The 20670-nt window shown below is 39.5% G+C and overlaps 1 long non-coding RNA gene across 1 annotated transcript; it reads right to left on the bottom strand.

The window, feature by feature from the left end:
* Positions 1-4855: 4855 nt before the first annotated feature.
* LOC120364341 (uncharacterized) lies at positions 4856-20610 on the bottom strand. Its single transcript, XR_005579621.2, has 3 exons — positions 20447-20610; positions 19654-19747; positions 4856-9656 (listed from the first exon to the last, which is right to left on the bottom strand). It is a non-coding gene; the product is annotated as an uncharacterized LOC120364341 (long non-coding RNA).
* Positions 20611-20670: the final 60 nt, after the last annotated feature.

Below are 20670 nucleotides of genomic sequence, written 5' to 3'. Positions count from 1 at the left end.
CTGTTGCAAACCCAATGGAGAGTGCCCTCATGCACACAAAACATCCTCTTTTTAATGCTGCATTCTTAAAATAAAACTAGATAGGCTGGAATAACTAGATATTTGAGGAAAGCCTATTAATGAAAGATAGAGACCAAACCAAAACCAAGAGAAGAAAACAACTTGAAGGAAACAAGCTCTGCCAACAGAACAATTTAAAAAATAAACTTTTTTGTCCTCAAATACAGGAAAATATATAAAATAACAGGATTATCTATAAAAGAAATATTCAGTGAGGTCAAAAAAAAACCCTAGATGTTAAAAATGTGACATAAAAATAAGAAATTTCATGTAAGAGACAAAAGATAAAGAACTCTCCTAGGAAGTAAAGCAAAAAGACTGATAAGGATAGTTGAGGACAAAGGGTATATGAAAATTAGAGGATCAGTCCCTGTAATCCAATATGTAATAATAGTATTACTAAAAGAAGAAAACAGAGGGTAGGAAATCATTAAAAATTTGTAACATTGAAATCTTACAATCTCAGGTTCAAGGGCCCACCAGTTACCAGAATGATGGGTAGAAACTTATGTTCATCTGAGAGTATCATCATAAAATGTTCATTGATATATCCTCAATACCTAGAATAGTGCCTGGCATATAGTAGTCACTCTATAAATTTGTATTGAAGAATTGAAACACTCAGCACAAGAGTGACAAAAAGATGAGACTACAAACTTCCAGAATAAAACAGGTTTAATGTAAAAAATGAAGAATCAGAATGTCATTTGTCTTCTCAATAGCAATATCTAAATCCAAAAGAGCAATGCTTTCAAAATTCACAGGAAAAGAGACTTCTATGCCTTGAAAGAGTATTATGTAGAATAAAGGTATTTTCAGATTCATAAGGTACCTTAGTCCATTTTCTATTGTTATGAGTAAATACTACAGACTGAGGAATTTATAAAAAATAGAGATTTATTTAGCTTATGATTCTGGAGGCTGGGAGATACAAGAGCACAGCACTCGTATCTGGTGAGAGCCCTTTTGCTGCATCACGGCATGACAAGAACATCACATAGCAATAGGGTAAAAGATGTCAGCTCAGGTCTCTCTTCCTCTTTTTATAAAGCCCATACTCCCATCATGGGGGCTCCATCCTGATGACCTTATCTAACCCTGATTACCACCAAAAGGCTGCACCTCCAAATGTCATCAACATATAAATCTGAGGATTAGGTTTCCAAGATATGAATTTGAGGGACACAGTCAAATCATAGCATGATACCTCAAAACATTTACTTCCTCTGCACTCTTTTTCAAGAAGCTACTGACTTATGTTCTTCACTAGGAAACAAACTGAGAAGGAGGAAGACTTAGAAATCAGGAAACAAGATCCAAGACTAGAAATGACCAGGAGAGTCCCCAGGATTATGAGAAAAGCAGTCTCCATCAGCTAGGTGGGGTGGGAGAGAAAGTAGTTGCCTCTCGGGCATGAAAAATGGAAGATAGGACGTAAGGATGGTTGTTTTCCAAGCAAACCTAGTAGAACTATTTGATTTTTAATGCTGATAAGCATCTAATCCAGATGGAAGCAAGTCAGATTTCCTTGAAGAGAAGTTTTTAGAGTCCTAATGTATTTGAATATATTTAAAAGGAGATTTCTACAATTGAGGTAGGGTTAAAATTAATAATAAATACAAAGAAAACTAAACAAAAAGCACTAAGATAACTAAGACAATACTTGCAAAAAGCAAGACAAAAGTAGATCCCCTCAAAAGGAGGTCATGTAGGAAAGAAAAAGTAATCACTGTGATTTACAGGTATTAGCTATGAATAGCATTTGCCTCTTCATAATAATGTGAACAATCACTATTAGACATAATGAAAATCATGGTATGAATATACTGAGAGAATGGGCAGAGAGTCAAGAGCTCATGGTGGGAGTGGGAAATGAGGGAGAAACAGTGCCAATTCCTTGCTTTCTAGATTGAGATAACAATGTGAAAAACCCACAAAGTAACAATTCCAGCATGTTGCTTAGCAAAATTGAGGGAAATAACGTTACAAATTGGCTGGGTGGGGTGGGGAGTGAAAGTAGTTGACTCTGGGGTGTGAAAAATGGAAGGAGCTAGGGATGGTTGTTTTCAAAACAAACCTTATGAAACTATTTGATTATTTAAATTACATTTATGCATAGCTTAAGCAAAAATAAAATTTAATAAAAAAAAATCATGCTCTAGAAGTGTAGTGCTGAGGTACAGATACAATTCCTAATACTTAGTAGGTTTAATGATGTTGGATAATTAATTTCTTTAAGCATCAGTTTCCTCCTATGAAAAATGGGAATAATAATGTTACCTATTGTGTAGGGCGATTGAGAGGATTAAATAAAATAAAGTCTATAAAGCTTTAGACCATTCGTGCTCTACATTTTGGCCTTTTGGGACTTCCTTTCTGTTTTACTTCTTGCCAATCTGCTTCATTTTATTCACTATCTTTCCCCAGGTTATCAAATTACCATCACATTTAAGATCAAATCAGCTTCCTAAATGTTGTACCCAATTCACTTTCCTTAGAATTCTGTGTGTTGTCAACTATGTTCAAAGATTATACCAATATCTTGCTGAGTGTCAAAAGCAGATATGATGGGTTCCTATCTGTATGTAATGATTAATTTTTCCAGAATATATTTGGAAATATATTTACTAGAAATTACAAGTAAGCCAATCCTCACTTTGTTTTTTATTGTCTAGATTTTTAAAGTAACATGGAAATTTAGTAATATTTGATCAGGAAAAAAGACTTATTTTAAAAACAACTCTTCCATCATAAATTGATAATTTTATTATTAATTTCCAAAGGTGGCTTTCTCATCTATTATGTGAATTCTACTAGTTTGTAAGAGAGTCAATGTATTTCCAAGATTTTGGTGGCACCTCACTGCTCCTCCTGCAACAAAGCAACATTCACAGCCAGCCTTCCTGGTACATAAATTACTCCCGTTTGCCAATATAGAAATTGATGCCCTCTGGCTTGTCTGAAAATCACAACCAGAAAGTGTCAGGGTAAGGACTCAAGTTCAGGTTGTCTCATTGTAAGCGCAGTGTTCTTTCTACCATGTACGCTAAGTGCCCATAAGTGAGTGAATCTCTCTGGTCTCAAATTTGTGATTTGAAGGTAGTGGAGCAGATGGTCTTCAAACTCCTATCAGTCCTAACATCCCACAAATTACCGAGATAGAGGACAAGGTTGAACCTGTATTACTATCAATATTTATTCCTTCCATATAGAGACTATGGATTCTGCTAAGTGCCAAAAAGTCAATATGATTATGAAGTCCAGTTTACTTGCATGCAACTTTTATTTCCCGTCTTATTTGTAAATGCCAAGGTTCAAAATGGCTTTGGGTTTTATTTTCACGTTTGCAATCACTTGGGAATCTTACCAAGGCTGAGCAAGAGATTGGGAAACTCACAATGCATTTCCCAAGAAGCTGCGAAGATTGTGAAATTCATGGGGCTCTAACCTTTCTGAGAGAATGCGAGCTGACTGGACAAGACGGCTCATTTCCAGTAATATTGCTGGGTAGTTCTCTGGTAATAATGGTTAGGCCATAGTAATCACAGCCCAGTCGTGTGCTTCTGCTTAGAGCCTGTATTCGGTGACTATAGTGGGATACCACACAGACTTTTTTTCTCCCTCAGTCCTGGACATTCATTCAGCAAGCTGTACTCAGCCATCTAGGAGAGGCCACAAATGATACAGCCCAGCCTAGTGCCCCATGGAAGAACAGAAGGTACAAAAACCAAATTGCTGCCAATGATTCAAACTGGACACAGATCAAAGAGACAGAGTGAGATTGCCTTTTTTTTTTTTTTTTTTTTTTTTTTTTTTTTTTTGAGACCGAGTTTTGCTCTTGTTACCCATGCTGGAGTGCAATGGCACGTTCTCGGCTCACCACAACCTCTGCCTCTTGGGTTCAGGCAATTCTCCTGCCTCAGCCTCCTGAGTAGCTGGGATTACAGGCACACGCCACCATGCCCAGCTAATTTTTTTTTGTATTTTTTGTTTTAGTAGAGACGGGGTTTCACCATGTTGACCAGGATGGTCTCGATCTCTTGACCTTGTGATCCACCCACCTCGGCCTCCCAAAGTGCTGGGATTACAGGCTTGAGTCACCGCGCCCAGCGAGATTGCCTTTTGCCTACTTCTTGGCTAAATTGTGTGTGATTAGCTGTGCTACCCACTTCTTCAGGCATTCCATGCCGCTTACCAACCACTCGCAGCAACTGGGCAGAGCTGGTCTTCAGTCTGAGTGGTTTTAGGTCTTGATAAGTAATAACTCATATTTAATGCTTAAAGATCCGGGATCAAAATCTCCAAAAAATAAGTTTGAAAAGCAAACCTCTATGAAACTGGACTTAGAACTGATTATATTTAAAAAGGTGAAATCTCAAACACCCTTCATAAGTACCTAAAAGCAACTTCTGAAGGCTATGTAACGCATTGATTAGAAGTTTCTGATCCTTGTGCATGACGCTATTTTAATGAACCATTAATTAAATTTGATTATCATCAGTATTTCGGAGAATCAGACAAAACCATCCTGTCCTTTGTTATCCCTTATGTTCATAACAGAGATTTAAAACTGGAAGATGGGTAATAATGGTGATCATATTTCAGATACTACTCTGAGGCTAACTAAGCTTTTACTGTGTATCAGCCTTGCCTTTAAGTGCCCTCTTTTTTTTCTGAGACGGAGTTTCACTCTTGTTACCCAGGCTGGAGTGCAATGGCACGATCTCGGCTCACCGCAACCTCCGCCTCCTGGGCTCAGGCAATTCTCCTGCCTCAGCCTCCTGAGTAGCTGGGATTACAGGCACGCGCCACCATGCCCAGCTAGTTTTTTGTATTTTTAGTAGAGACGGGGTTTCACCATGTTGACCAGGATGGTCTCGATCTCTCGACCTCGTGATCCACCCGCCTTGGCCTCCCAAAGTGCTGGGATTACAGGCTTGAGCCACCGCGCCCGGCCTAAGTGCCCTCTTTTTAGCGGTACTCCATCCCCACCTTCTAACACATCTGCAGAGCTCTTTCTGTCCTCTCCTCATGAGGATATTATCCTGGAAAGAATATGATAAAATTTGTCAAAACGATGTATAGACTGGTTGTTTACTGTGTTCCCTCTTGCAGGGATATTTTCATTTAGTCACTCTTAGGACAAATGAGAGTCTGACATCAAGGTTTACTTTGGGTTAACAGAGTGGAAGAGGAAGGGATGAGCTTTCTGTATACCCTTGTAATACATCTGCAAATGACTGAAATTTAGAATCATGAAAAAGATTTGTAGATTAAATCTGCAAATGACTCAATTCTAGAATTGTGAAAAAGAATTCATGAAAAAAATGCTTGAAGCTGTTAGCAGAGTATTTGGCACATAGTGAATGGTCGATAAATGTTAGGATTTTAATTATAATGTTATCATTATGTGTCCCATTACCTAGTTCCCGAGGGCACTGACTGAATGGAGCATTCATTGATAAGTCCCAGGTGATGGTATAATCCACAATCAGATCTTGCTCAGAGCACATTGGTTTCTGCTCTGGACTGGTAACTAGAAAATAATGCATTTAGCTTTCCTGATCCTTGCTAATGGGAGCCAGCTGAAATATCCTGAGTATGACAATTTTAAGAACTCTGATAGAAAATTCCTTCAAAACTTTAGATGTATACAAGGTTCCCTGGAGAGGCCCACAAACCTAGAGACTTTGCTGAGATGTCAAGTTGAAATTGAAAGGATTCCAAGGCCAGTGAGTAAGCTGCCATGCTACCAAGCAAGACCAGGCAACTCCTGGCATGTCTCATCTTCCTGGTATTGCTATCAACTTGTTTCACATTCAGTCAATGGTATTATTATGTTACGTGTCCTCCAATTGCTAGTTCTGGTAATCCAAGTAAAGCTCTAAGCAAGTGATGGTTAGTGAGACAACAAAGTTTTAGTGTAACTTAGTGTGTGAAATATATAATTTGAAGTTGGTTTCGGTCTGTGACTTCAATGAGTCTTTTATATCAAACAAAGACAGTCAAAGTTATTTTGTGAGTATTCTCACCCAGTGCAAAACTTGTCCTTGGAGTGAAAATAAAATTTTGGTGAAAGATAAAAAGGCAATAGTTTGTCCTACAGATATCCTCCTGGAAACACAGGAAGATGTCTATGACATATATCTCAGATTATACATTGCAGCATTTTTTAGAGTGTGTAATATCAAAAAATTGGAAATAACTCAAATATTCATTAATGGAGGATTAATGAATATTTGAATAAATTACAGTAAATCCATCAGTGGAATAATATGAAGATGTAAAACAGAATGAGCTGCTCTCTCAGTATCACTATGAAAAGATCAGTAAGATAAAAAGAAAAAAAGCAAAGTGAAGAAGAGCATTGTAAAAACAGGTGGAAGAGGACGGGCACAGCAGCTCACACCTGTAATCCCAGCACTTTGAGAGGCCAAGGTGGGCGAATCACCAGAGGTCAGGAGTTCGAAACCAGTATGACCAACATGGAGAAACCCCATCTCTACTAAGAATACAAAATTAGCCAGGCATGGTGGTGCATACCTGGAATCCCAGCTACTCCAGAGGCTGAAGCAGGAGAATTGCTTGACCCCAGGAGGCAGAGGTTGCAGTGAGCGAAGATGGCACCACTGAACTCCAGCCTAGGCAACAAGAGCTAAACTCCGTCTCAAAAAAAAAAAAGAGGTGGAGGAAAGAATATATACATATATACACATTTATACAGATTATCTCTGGAATAATGCACAAGAAAATGGTAAATTTAGTGGTAGGGGGGAATGGAAATTACTAGGGAACACAGGTAGTAGAGATAAATCTCACTAGATATACTTGAGTCTTTTTAATCTTTAATTTTGTGAATGCATTTTCTTCTCTAAAAAAATGAGTTTATTTATTTATTTATTTTGAGATGGAGTTTTGCTCTTGTTACCCAGGCTGGAGTGCAATGGCACGATCTCGGCTCACTGCAACCTCTGCCTCCTGGGTTCAGGCAATTCTCCTGCCTCGGCCTCCTGATTAGCTGGGATTACAGGCATGCGCCACCATGCTCAGCTAATTTTTTGTATTTTTAGTAGAGATGGGGGTTTCACCATGTTGACCAGGATGGTCTGGATCTCTTGACCTCGTGATCCACCTGCCTCAGCCTCCCAAAGTTCTGGGATATAGGCGTGAGCCACTGGACCCGGCTTTTTTTTTTTTTTTTTAAAGAAAAGGCAGTAATCTGTAGGGTTTGAATTTATGCATATAGGAAAGAACATGTCTATCAATAGACTGGAAAGAAAACCAAGAAATCACATAAAACTTTTCTGTCTTTATGAATCTTGGAAATTTTAAAAGTTTCTAGAAATACCCTCTAGACATGTCAAACAATTATTGTGTCATGAACATTTCTGGCTATTTATGATTAGTTACATTTGTGAGTATCCTATTAGAGAATAATAAGGATGAGCTGATTGCTTAATTAGGATTATTTTCCCCATAGTATATCTTGATAGATCCCTCATCAGAAAATCATTGTAGTGAATATGGTGATTGACCTGTCAGCATCCATTCAATGTCACCCTTAAGGTTAGCTGCCATATAGGTGGGTTGCCAGTGGTTGGCTTAGATTAACTAAATCAATCACAGCAATTCAATTTTCCTTGCCAATGTTTACTTGGTTTAGAGATGGGTAACCTAAATTAACCTAGGAAGGACATTAAGTAAATTAAATAAGATAATCCTTTAGTTAATAATATATACAACAAAGCCACAGCTCATATGAAGAAAATAATAATAAATAATAATAATAATAATAATATGTTGGTTCATCAGTTTTAACAAACGTTTCATACTAATGTAGGATAATACTAGGAGGGGCAACTGAATGAGGAGTACATTGAAAACTCTGTATTCTCTTTGCATTTTTTTTCTGTTTATTTAAAGCTGTCCTAAATAAAAATTTATATAAAATGAGACTAAAACTGAAAGTGTTCATTGTCACTTATGGTGAAAATTTCTCTATATTTTCAAATTAAGAAGAAATTTTTTACTTTTTAAGATTATCCAGTTTTAAATTTTTTTTTCCCTCTTTATAATTAAACTATTTCCAGCTTTGTTCTTTGTTCTAAATTTTTTGCTAGTCACCAAAAATTGCTTCTTCCATGTTACTTTGAAAATTAGATTATTGGGCCAATCTGATCAACTTAAACTATCTTCCGTTTCAAAATTTTTTTGTGAATTATTCAAAATTTTGGTGCAGAGTCTTACATTTTTCATCCTATCATGGTATAAAAATATAATAAACAAATGTGAATACAATTGATGAAAAGCATATAGGCCGGGCGCGGTGGCTCACGCCTGTAATCCCAGCACTTTGGGAGGCCAAGGCGGGTGGATCACGAGGTCAAGAGATCGAGACCATCCTGGTCAACATGGTGAAACCCCGTCTCTACTAAAAATACAAAAAATTAGCTGGGCATGGTGGCACGTGCCTGTAATCCCAGCTACTCAGGAGGCTGAGGCAGGAGAATTGCCTGAGCCCAGGAGGCAGAGGTTGCGGTGAGCCAAGATCGCGCCATTGCACTCCAGCCTGGGTAACGAGAGTGAAACTCCGCCTCAAAAAAAAAAAAAAAAGAAAAGCATATAAACCTTTTTCATCAATTAAGTTTATTTATTCTTTGAACTAATTTAATGCATGAAAGATACTGATAAAATGATGTACATTAAGAGGCTGGCTAACTTTCTTAATTTAATTTTTCTTATTTTTCATTTATCTGTCTTTTTGAGTCATTAAGAATACTAATCTTTGATTTTGGCAAAGTTCAGAAACTCAATTTTAACAGTTCTTTTAGATATGATCAGATCTACTTACAAGTTTCATACCAATCATAAATTCATAGTGTGGTGATTTTAAATCCAGCATATTAAACTATTAATTTACAATTTGGTCACATTTTCATAGCAACTATTACCTGTTTTTCTTCATGGATGCTCTGAGTTGTTATGGTACTTAGAAAATTGTATTTGTGATGAGATTCCTTGACAGATAATAGGTCAAGGTGAGGGGAATTTACTCACTTTAGTAAATGGGGAAGGGTCAGCAGATCCCCTTGCACTTATACAAGGTAGGCTTTCCAGTGTCTGCTAGACATTGAGTCTGTCTTCCTGGGACAACACTAGATATTGACTGACAAAAGTTCTCTCCCAGAGGTCAGATTAGCATGCTTTTTCTGCAAATGGTAAATATTTTGAATTCTGTGGATCATGTGGTTTCTGTCACAACTACTCAGCTCTGCCCTTGTAGACTGGAAGCAGCCTCAGGTTATTTGGTGAGCAAGGTTGGAGCTATAATTTGCTGATCTCTGTTTCTTTTTTAAAAAATCTCCAAGCAGATCACTCCATTTAAGGGATGAATTCCAGGATAGCTTACATTTAGTCAGAGCTATTTGTAGCTTGTGTTGTGATCACATGGTCTTTTATATCAGGTGGTAGAGGTACAGACTTCGGAGCCACAGAAACATGGTTGGAATTTCAGCTCTACTCAGCAATAATTGTGCAGCCTAAAGCCTCCTTCTCCAAGCTTCTTTTTCTCATCTGTAGAATGTGGATGATGACTCCTATGAGAGAAGGGTGCTGTGATGATTACATGAGATTGTATGTTAAGAGCCTGGCACAAATAAACTGTTCAAAAAATATTGATTTCCTTCTCTAACTCTGCAACAACATTCTCTTCTCTACACACATGTGAGAATTGGGCAACACCTCAGCCTCATCAATACACATTTGCAAACCCTCTCTCAGATGGCTGACCTAGGAAATTCAAAATTAATTCAAATGAGCTTTAATTTCAAACAATGCTATTTTTAAAACTCTCTTCTCAGTTTCTGGGAAACCATTTCGTGTAGTTCAGTTCTTGCAGCCTCCTGCACGTTGAAAACAATAGCCACCACAACCACAACATGTGATGAAACCATTTAACCAAAGGCCTTGATTCTGATAACTCTCGGGAGATAAAGGAAGCCTATATACTATCAGATTTTATTTTTATTTTTATTTATTATTATTTTTTTTTTGAGATGGAGTTTCGCTCTTGTTACCCAGGCTGGAGTGCCACGATCTCGGCTCACTGCAACCTCTGCCTCCTGAGTTCAAGCAATTCTCCTGCCTCAGCCTCCCGAGTAGCTGGGACTATAGGCATGCGCCACCATGTCCAGCTAATTTTTGTATTTTTAGTAGAGATGAGGTTTCACCATGTTGGCCAGGATGGTCTCGATCTCTTGACCTCGTGATCCACCCGTCTTGGCCTTCCAAAGTGCTGGGATTACAGGCGTGAGCCACCGCGCCCAGCCCTACTATCAGATTTTAAAGGGTCACTACTCAAAGGAAATTACATGGAAATAGTAACAAATTTAGATTTTATTTGATGTTTGTTATGACCATGTCTAACCTTTTAGAATTGGTTTTATTATAAAATTGCTTGGGGAATTCACTTTCAGTGCCATAGTAATGGGTTGCAAAATCACTACTACTTGAAATTATTCCCCTTTGAAAAGTTTAACTTAAAAATATACATACACATATGAGGCACTAGAGGCAGGAAGTACTTTCATAGCAGGAGAATAATTTTGTGTGTTTATTTACTTGTATAAACACACTTAGACAGTATAGAGTTAAGTATATTTAGCATCAGACTTTTTAAATTGGGGGATATTTAAGTCCTGCTGCAATTTTTAAGAAAATAAATTTGCTTCCTTACTAGGGAAACTGTTATAATTAATGCTAACACAGCTATTTAAAATGTGTAAAGTAATATTATATTCAAAGAACTAGGGTAATACAAAAGCAATACAACCCACTGATGATATCACCTAAGGGAATGGTGGGTGGAAAATGGAAGGAATTTGAGTCCTTGCGTGACTTCATAGTCTCCCCACAAATCTGTATTGCTCTTCTTGGGACTATAACATGAAGAAAAAAACGAACTTCCCTCTTATTTAAGCCTTTGCACATAGAGGTACACTTCTTGGTGTTTCCTTTTTTAAACAGCTAAGGCTTTACCCTAATAAGCAAGAACTCAGCTTTCTCTTGCTTTCGCAGTGGTATTTGCCTACCAACTTCCCCTTAAAACGTTCCACACTACTCCTATTTATCCCACCCACATGGGATAGCTGAGCTACAAGGGCACCAGAGAAGGACATTTACATTTCCACTTAGGTGTGGGATTCCCCTAAATGGAGAAGGCCAGTTATCTTCTGACTGGTCTTACAGTTTCTTTCAGAGTTCTCCACTTGTTCCCTTTGCCCTACTTGGGCTGCAGTTAAAGAAACTCTCCCTTGGTGGTTTGGCTGCTCAACCAATGGGCACAGCTCACCTTCAGGACTTTCCACCTTGCCTAGCTCACTTCCTTTTTCTGCCTTCTGAGCATTGCCTCTGTTACTTTCCAGATGCCAGATGATACGGATTCCCTTTTAAATCATACAGACACTTTTGAACAATAGTTATTGAACATGTATTTTGTAAGGTAAAACATAAAATGAGAAACAGGGCAAGCACCTGACTTTTTGGTCTCCTTGGAATACGCAAATAAAGAGGAAATTATAAATTAAAGTGAAAATTCCTGTAAATGGAATATATACCATGTATTACGGGAATACATAGGAGAGGTGCCTGACGCAGTGTTGCACGAAAGGAAGTGTGGTCAACCATGTCAAGTGAAATAAAAGCATGAAAAAGGTGAAATAAATGTGTACATTGGCTATAAAAAACTGTACATCTATGAATAAAACATCATTTTGAAACTTCACATAATTTCGGAGTATATAAAATTTAAAGTGAAAGTTCTTTCTCTCCCACGTCTTAATCAGCATACTGATTTGTTACTATTTGGTGTATATTCTTCCAGACATATAGTATGAAAATAGCTATATTAATATATTTATAGGCCAGGCGAGGTGGCTCAAGTCTGTAATCCCAGCACTTTGGGAGGCCGAGGCGGGTGGATCACGAGGTTAAGAGATCGAGACCATCCTTCTCAACCCCGTCTCTACTAAAAATACAAAAAATTAGCTGGGCATGGTGGTGTATGCCTGTAATCCCAGCTACTCAGGAGGCTGAGGCAGGAGAATTGCCTGAACCCAGGGGACGGAGGTTGTGGTGAGCCGAGATCGCACCATTGCACTCCAGCCTGGGTAACAAGAGCGAAACTCCGTCTCAAAAAAAATATATACATATATATATTTATATATATATATAATGAAAATACATCTATACATATATAGTAACAACTATATCTGTATTTATTATAGATAGTAAATATACATCTAGATTTACTATAAATATATATCTATAATAAAAACCTATTGACATACACGTTTTTATTCTGTAATAAGCTATTGTATACATATTACGTAGCTTCTTTTTTTGCATGTACTTGTTTCCTTATCAGTACATGTATAGTGACCTCATTTATAAAAATCACCGGGCGCTGTAGCTCACGCCTGTAATCCCAGCACTTTGGGAGGCCGAGGTGGGTGGATCACGAGGTCAAGAGATAGAGACCGTCCTTGTCAATATGGTGAAACCCCGTCTCTACTAAAAAAATACAAAAAAAAAGTAGCTGGGCATGGTGGCACGTGCCTATAATCCGAGCTACTCAGGAGGCTGAGGCAGGAGAATTGCCTGAACCCAGGAGGCGGAGGTTGCGGTGAGCCGAGATCACGCCATTGCACTCCAGCCTAGGTAACAAGAGCGAAACTCTGTCTCAAAAAAAAAAAAAAAGTGATAAACTGGAACTAGAGTTGATAAAATAGAAAAAATTGAGAAGATTTTTAAAAAGTAAACCTAAGAAATTGTTTCTTTTCTTTTCTTTTTTTTTTTTTAAAGATGGGGTTTCACCATGATGGCCAGGGAACTCCTAACCTCAGGTGATCCACCCACCTCAGCCTCCCAAAGTGCTAGGATTACAGGTGTGAGCCACCGCGCCCGGCAAGAAATTGTTTCTTTAATAACATTGGAAAACTAAAGTAACTTTTCAATGAATATTTTACTAGAGCTTTGCATCACAGCATACATAAGAGGTAAATATTTAATCATAAAAAAATTGAAGAAGGTATAGAAAAAAGTTTATATCATCCCATCATGAGGAAGGATTTCATTAAGCAAAAAAGTAAATTTGGCCATATAAAAATATAATGTTTCTGCACTAAAAATACAGATAAAAGGAAAAGGCAAACCACAAATGGGAAAGACGTGTACAACCAATGTTGCAAAATCCAGGATTACTATCATTTGTTAAAACTCTGGTACTAGTAAAATCCCACTCTCAGCCTGGTCTGCGCCTAAACTCTCACAGATGAATGTGTCTGAAGAAAAATACAGAACCATGTGCACTGGCCAACTTTACATTCACTGTTAACTTCCTTCATGTGAGACTTTAGTTGGCTTCTAAAATGGTAACCAATTTCCCCATTTCATTCAGTCTCCCACATCCCCAGCGGCTATTTCTAACCTCTCCTTACACTTTAAACTTCCAGCATCTCCTCCCCATTGTCATTCTAAACTGATGATCTTGCTTATTTCATTGGGAATAGTAGTTATCAGAAAAGACCTTCCACACACTCTTACCATCATAGCAACTCAACTTCCTGTTCCAGAAAATCCGTCTATGCTCCTATCCACCTCTCCGCAATGGCCCTAGCTCCCATCCTCTCTCACGTACTCAAGGATAAGGATTTGTTTTCAGCAATTTGACTTTTCCCTCTCTATTGAATCATGCCATTCAGCCTACAGTCATGTTACTCTTTTTCACACTTAAAAAAAAAGTCTCTTGTCCCACTTTTTCCCCTCAAGTGATTAGCCCATTTCTCTGATCTCCTTTGCAAAAAACTCTCCTAGGAGGAGCCATATGAACGTACTTATTTCCAACTTAAGAACTTCTGTTCTCTCTTAAGCTCAACTTAGTCTTTCATCCTTCACCAACTTCATTATCAGAGTCACCAATGACCTTCATTTTTGCTACACCCTGTGATCAATCCTGTTTCATCTCACCTGATCAGCAGCATTTGATACAACTATCACCCCCTCTTCCCAGAAACATTTGATTCATCTGGCATCCAACACACCAATCCGCTTGTTGTGTTCTTCCCGTCTCACTTCTTAGGTCTAAAATGGTCCTCCCGATCTTTCCACATCCCCTAAACTGTTCCACTATATTCCTCCCCATTTCTGTTAATGATAACTCCATCCGACCAGTTGCCCAGACCCAAAATCTGGAGGTCATAGTTGATTCATCTCATTCTCTTACGCTCCACTCCAGCCAGAGAGTGGGTCTGTTAGCTCTATCTTCCACACAGATTCAGATGCTGATCACATTATACCAATGTCACTGCTACCGGCCCAGTGCAAGCCACCACTCATCTCAAGTGGATTAATCCGATACCTCCTAATTTCCTGCTTCTACTTTCGCTTCTGTTGCTCTCCCCCCAACAGTCACAGTGACCCTGTTAAGTCAGGTTAGTGTGTCAAGTCTTTGCTTAAAACACCGCAGTAGATTCCTGTATGAAATTAAGAAGCCGAAATCAGCACAAAGTCTTCATGTATGATATCCTCGCCCTCTCCCCTAGTCCCTGCATCGTCTAAACTTTCTGCTTACTCACTGCTTCAGTTACAGCAGCTTTCTTGCTGTTCCTGGGAAAAGCCAGAGATACCTGGGTCTTTTCAATGGCTTTCCCTCTGTCTGGAGTGCCTTATCCCAGATACTCACCTGATTTGCTCCCTCCCCTTCTTTATATCTTTACTCAAATATCACCTTCGCTCACCACTTTCTACACCCCCTACCTGCTAAATCCTCATCTCTTGCCCTGCTTTGTTTTTCACTAGTATATACTATATGCTTTTACTTACTTATTTTATTGTCTATCTCATTAGAACGTAAGCTCAATGAGGTCTAGGATTTTTGTATTGTTTTGTACTATGTTGGAGGGCTTGGTGCCTCTTTTTATAATTATGATTTACTACTGTGGTTTCTTTATAATAAAGATGAATACCTTTTCTTATTTTGGAGCATTATCAAGCTTACATACATGCACACAAACAAATGCCAGTAAATCACCAGGAAGAAACAGTAAATGCTTTCAAACAAACCCTTAATTAAGAGTATCCCCCATAGGAGCGTATAGTAGTCTGAGTGCTGGCACATAGCAGTAGTTGTTCAATAAAATTTTGTTGAATAAGTTGATGAATCATGTTTAATGTATATATACAAAGGGCAAATAGAGTGTACATCTCTTTTGAAATTCCTAAAATGTAATTTGATAATACACATCAGAAGTCTTAAATATAGGCTTAATAATTTCACTCCTAGAAATTTATCAGAGCAGGATTTCCCTAATATAAAGGAAACATTGTTCCAGCATATTAATAGGTATTTAGAAAACAAAGAGAATTATTTTAAAAAAACCTCTTGCTGGGCACAGTGTTTCAAGCCTGTAATCCCAGCACTTTGGGAGGCCGAGGCGGGTGGATCACGAGGTCAAGAGATCGAGACCATCCTGGTCAACATGGTGAAACCCCGTCTCTATTAAAAATACAAAAAAATTAGCTGGGCATGGTGGCACGTGCCTGTAATCCCAGCTACTCAGGAGGCTGAGGCAGGAGAATTGCCTGAACCCAGGAGGCGGAGGTTGCGGTGAGCCGAGATCGCGCCATTGCACTCCAGCCTGGGTAACAGGAGCGAAACTCCGTCTCAAAAAAAAAAAAAAAAAAAACACCTCTTAGCCTCCTGTGGTTTTCAGAGTTGGTTGCACACTGCCATTACTGAGGGAGTTTTAAAATATGTTGATGACCAAGTCCCACCTTCAGAGATATTGATTTGTTTTGGAATGGTTCTCTCTCTTTTTGTGATATTAGCAGCCTTTGGTGAAATTACTGAGATCCATTAGTTCATTAGGGGCTATAGGTGGTAATCTTGTTAACATCTCTGGGCTTGTATTTTTTTTCATACACAATGTGAAAGGGTTAGTGTACATTACCTGTAAGCATCCTTCCAACTCGGATATGCTATGCTCCTATGGGTAATACCCTTAATGAGGGATTTGTTTGAAAGCATTTACTGTTTCTTCCTGCTGATTTACTGCTGCGTGTTTGCGTGTATATATGTGAGTTTGATAATGCTCCAAAATAAGAGAGCGCACTAAATATACAAAAAGTTAGCCAGGCGTGGTGGCGGGCGCTTGTAATCCCAGATACTCAGGAGGCTGAGGCAGGAGAATCGCTAGAACCTGGGAGGTGGAGGTTGCAGTGAGCCAAGATTGCGCTATTGCACTCGAGTGGGCAACAAGAGCGAAACTGCATCTAAAAAAATAAATAAATAAAAAAGAAAAGGCGCGGGGCGCGGTGGCTCAAGCCTGTAATCCCAGCACTTTGGGAGGCTGAGGCGGGTGGATCACGAGGTCAGGAGATTGAGACCATCCTGGTCAACACGGTGAAATCCCGTCTCTACTAAAAATACAAAAAATTAGCTGGGCATGGTGGCGCGTGCCTGTAATCCCAGCTACTCAGGAGGCTGAGGCAGGAGAATTGCCTGAACCCAGGAGGCGGAGGTTGTGGTGAGCTGAGATAGTGTCATTGCACTCCAGCCTGGGTAACAAGAGCAAAACTCTGTCTCAAAAAAAAAAAAGAAAGAAAGAAAAGAAAAAGTTAGTACACGAAACAGGCAGGTTATTTTGAAATCTAAGCTCCATAACTTCTTATAAAATGACATGAATCACTTCACATATATTAAGTAACACATCAAAAAGTGTAAATCAGGCCATGCCTTGTGGCTCATGCCTGTAACCCCAACATTTTGGAAGACTGAGATGGGAGGATTGCTTGAGATCAGGAGTTTGAGCAACACAGTGTGATTCCATCTCTACAAAAAATAAAACAATTAGCCAAGTATGGTGGTGCACAGCTGTAGTCCCAGCTACTCTGGAGGCGGAAGTTGGAGGATCACAAGCAGAGGAGTTCCAGGTTACAGTGAGCTACAGGTGGCGCCACCGCATCTGGCCCCAGTTGGTGCCAGAGTGAGACTTTGTCTCTAAAACAAACAACAAAAACACCCAAAAAAGTATAAAGTGCTTATAAGTGTAAAATGCTTGGCCCATAGCAAATGTTCAGTGTAATAGCATTTATCACTATAGGCATGATTTGTGTGGCTACTGTTGCAATCATTACTAAACATTACTTCTGAGTCTTTTGATTAAATTGTTTTAGGAAGATCAAGAAAAGACCAATTGTTTGGGTTTTTGTTTTCTGAGTTGCCAATTATGTTACAAAGTGGATTGTATCTGTCAGGTGAGCACACTGTGGTTCTTCTTAATTTTTAAAATTGTTTCACTATACAAGCTATTTATAATTAAACAGTACTTGGTACAAACAACTGTTTCACTGATGTTGTAATAGTTTTTTTTGTTTGTTTGTTTGCTTTTTGAGACTGAGTTTTGCTCTTGTTACCCAGGCTGGAGTGCAATGGCAGGATCTCGGCTCACCGCAACCTCCGCCTCCTGAGTTCAGGCAATTCTCCTGTTTCAGCCTCCTGAGTAGCTGGGATTACAGGCACGTGCCACCATGCCCAGCTAATTTTTTGGATTTTTAGTAGAGACGGGGTTTCACTATGTTGACCGGGATGGTCTCGATCTCTTGACCTCATGATCCACCCGCTTTGGCCTCCCAAAGTGCTGGGATTACAGGCTTGAGCCACCGCGCCCAGCCGTTGTAATAGTTTTAAATAGATGGATACTGCAAACAAAGTGAAATAATTTTGGTAATTCCAGAAACCAAAACCTGGGAGTGAGCATGAGTACTGAGTGCTGGGTAAAATCTACAACAAAACCTTTATCAATGAGGAGCACGATAACAGAACCTTCTATGTTCAGAATTCTAATGGACGCCCTTCTGTATTATACTGGATCTCACCAAGTATCTTTACACAAAATCGTGGTTTTGAGGTTCTGGGCATAAAGTAGAAGAATCTGTCATCTCAGAGTAAGCTTAGGTTCAGGCTGTGAAAAATGAAGGCTTGAAGAACAACAGCCTTAGAGAAAAGAAGACCATGAAATAACCTTGTGCATATATTAAAGAACCAGCAATATAATCATTATGACCTAAATGGATAGACTGAATGGCAGATCTATTTCACTGAATGGTAATATAAGGAAAGATATCTGCATAGAAATAATTGTTCTTCTTGACACCTTCTTTTTCTTTTTATTAACCACACCTTTGGGAGTGATTTAGAGGTACCTGAAACCAACTAGTCTGGGCTGAAGGGTGTTTCTCAAGGCTGTCTTTCGTTTTGGTTAATGGGAAACCATATGGTTGCCATTTCCTTTCTGAGAACTGCTGAGTTAGTAGGGAAGGAAGTAGATGTTCAGCTGAGTTCTGGCCTGTGGGGGAAGGGAAGGGCTGAGCCACAGCTCAGAGAACCAGCTTCTGCTTTTGTGAGATTTAATTTTCTGTGTCCGATTCCTTTTTATAAAATGTCCATATAATTAGTGTAAACAGCTCTACCTAATCCCTTCTCTGGGGGCAAATGATTGCTGAGTGGCAAAGTTTCTTTGCCCAAACTATGGGCCGTAACTTAACATTCTTAATTGGTTTCCTGTCTATTCTTAATCTTTCGAAGATTTTGTCAAACCTTAAAAAAAAAAAGAAAAAGAAAAAGAAAAAAAGAACCTGCTTTAAATATTGCTTCTGTGAGAATATTTTGCCTGTGTAAGAAAATACAGCTTTGAGGCCAGTCGCGGTGGCTCACACCTGTAATCCCAGCACTTTGGGAGGCCGAGATAGGCGGATCACAGGGTCAGGAGATCAAGAGACCAGCCTGGTCAACACGGTGAAATCCCGTCTCTACTAAAAATACAAAAATTGGCATGTTGGCACGTGCCTGTAGTCCCAGCTACTCGGGAGGCTGAGGTAGGAGAATCACTTGAACACGGGAGGCGGAGGTTACAGTGGGTCAAGATCGCGCCACTGCACTCCAGCCCAGGCTACAGAGCAAGACTCCGTCTCAAAACAAAAAAGAAAATAAAATACAGCTTTGAGTACAATGCAGTTGATGTGTTACTCCTGCCAGATAACCATGGTAGAATCAGAGTTTCTGATCTGGATTGGGATTGAGGTTGGATGCTGGCACTGCCATTAACTGGCATGTTTCATCATTTGTTTTATTTGATGTTGAAATCATGCTTATCGTTTTATTTTACACCACTTTCCAGCATGACATCAGTGTTTCTGGCACCATGGGCTTTATTAGTTCATGAAATGGAAGCTTCTGTTTCCTTAAAAATGCCTTGACTCTCTTGGTAATGTGATAATTTTTGCAACTCTTTCTAGGGCTATAGTATCTATGCTGTTTATTTGCAAATATTGGGGAACTGGTGGTTGATCTAAAACTACTCATAAAGAATGGGGGAAAAATTAAGGCTTCTGACACTTTCCCCAACATTTCTGTTACCTCCACCAAGAGTTAACTAGATGATTCTTTAATGCCTTACTTTATCCTAATGCTATTTTATTTCTTCAGTCTGTTTTGGACTCATAATTACACCACTGCAAGTTAAGTCCAAACATTACCTTTAGGCTGGAGAGCTCTGGGGTCAAGATTGACTAGATTTAAAATCCAGTTCGGCCATTCTCTAGCTATGTATGCTCTGGTGAGTTTCATCACCTGTAAAACGCGAATTAAAAAGGGAAAAATACTGAGTTTCTACTATTTGCTAGGCACTAGTTGGACAACTTATGATCCATTTAATCAATCCTCTGCGAGGCAGGGATCCCCATTTTATGATGTATAAAAAATCCTAAGAAAAGCCAATTGTCCTAAAGGTCTCACAAGTAAATAGCTGGAGCCTAGGTTTGTCTCTAAAGCACATGCTCTTTTCACCACACGACATAAAGAAAACTTTATTGATTTTTCAGATTATAATGTTTTAAGGGTTTCCACTGCTGTTGAATAATTAATTCCTTGTAGATGTACAAAAACAAGTGCAAAAGAAAAGCAAAATGGGGAAGGTGTGTGATCTGAGAGGGAGGAGGTAAGGAAAAATGAGAAGCCTGCAAAGGAACTGACGTGTCTGTCCGCTTAGTGTCACAGTGGAAGGCCAGGTCCCACATTTGTGTTGCAGTCCTGCCTGCTCACGGGTTGCTGGGTGACCTTCTGTAAATTACCTCATCTTTCCGGATTTCAACTTAAGTACGCCTGAAACGAGGCGGCTGAATTGCCCTCCCAATTCCTTTCTGGTGCTAAACTTCCAGCCTCGTAGCCACTGACCCCCTCACCATCCCAGCCCGCTTTCCCTGGGTCCCGGACCGGCCGCCCCTGCCCGAACCCGATTCCTCCTCATCTGCGCACTTCTGACGTACTCACAGGTTCTCAACTCCACCGTTCCCCGTGACCGCGGGACTAAACGACCCGGTAGGGGCTCAACTCACAGCAAAAAAAGGCAAGAAAACTCGAAAGTTGGACACTGAGAGGCAGAAGCCCGCAGCAGGAAGGCGAGGCGGGACAGAACTGACGGCTCGCGGCGGCGGCCCAAGTGGGCGGAGAGCGGGCGGGGAGAGGCGGGGCCGAGAGCCACGGGCAGGGCGCGG

Source organism: Saimiri boliviensis, chromosome 5 (assembly GCF_048565385.1).
Source record: "Saimiri boliviensis isolate mSaiBol1 chromosome 5, mSaiBol1.pri, whole genome shotgun sequence".
In the NCBI taxonomy this organism is placed as follows: domain Eukaryota; kingdom Metazoa; phylum Chordata; class Mammalia; order Primates; family Cebidae; genus Saimiri; species Saimiri boliviensis.
The sequence above is the reverse complement of the archived record's forward strand: the minus strand, read 5'-3'. Positions and strand labels throughout refer to the sequence as shown.